The sequence below is a fragment of the Drosophila montana genome, unplaced genomic scaffold (genome assembly GCF_035044405.1).
Source record: "Drosophila montana isolate Dmon_TW-CO22-7 unplaced genomic scaffold, ASM3504440v1 contig_2481_1, whole genome shotgun sequence".
Classification (NCBI taxonomy): domain Eukaryota; kingdom Metazoa; phylum Arthropoda; class Insecta; order Diptera; family Drosophilidae; genus Drosophila; species Drosophila montana.
Window position 1 is genome coordinate 1,497,252 of NW_026997351.1, and position 1,105 is coordinate 1,498,356.

The window sequence follows — 1,105 nt, forward strand, 5'->3', positions numbered from 1 at the left end:
GAATCGAAACCTTCTAATAACTCTCATTATTCCATTCCTCTGGGTAGGGTAAAAAAAAGCCGAGATAATGGGTTTTACTGACCGCTGCTTGTCAACCATTAGGCCAGGACAACAGCGTCGCAGTCGCCGTCAACGTCAACGTCGCCGTCGCAGTTAGCGGCGTGACAACACTTGTTTCAATTGCGCCTATTGATGTCATTGTTGTTGTAGTTCGCTGCTGTTGTTGCTGTTATTCCCGCCCATTGTTCGGCTCTATCTGTTGTCCTGTCTGTTTGTTGTTCTTTTTGTTGGCTGCCACCACATTTCCCTAAATAGACGCCACCGATGCCAGCCAGCCCATCAGCCATTAACAAAGGACACAGGAGGACTGAGGACCGTGGGACAGCATTGTGCAAATTTTTTGCTATTTTGCATGGAATTTCTACGGTGTTCAAGATTAATCACCAGCGTTTGTCAATTTGCTCTCGGCCTGACATTGGCATCGAACCCAAAACTTCCACCCCGCCATCCCTCAAACAGGGATCGAACAGAATGTGCACTACGAGTTCTTTGCGTGTACAAATTGTTGTTTATATTCGGCTACCGTTTGAATTGGTGCTTAAATTAAGTGCGCCATTCACAAATATGTTGAATATGATACATATACATAAATAAGCCCGTGCTCACAAAATTTATATTTGCCTGTGTCGTGAAGTGTGACATTATATGTGCCTGTGCATTGTGCTCATTTCGCTTAATGTTATTGCTTCGTGTATGATCAACTGATATGTCTGGTATAACTACATACATATCTAGCTATACATATATCTCGTATTGAACACTGATCTCATCTCTCTTCAATCCGGCCGTCCGTTTTATGGCAAAATAACGTTTATTTGCAGCTCTTCCCTTTTTGAGTGCTGGCCACGGCTTAAATTATTTTGTTATTGTCCCACACTTAGTAACTGTTGTTCGATATTACATATCAATCGTTATCGAGTTATCCGACACTTATGCCAAGCTGCAACTGCAAGCTCTAAGCAAGTGTCATCGGGTTGCTCAACACTTTTCAAGTCGATTTGTCTCCCATCACTTGCGAATTGGAATGTGTCATTAAATTCTAAAG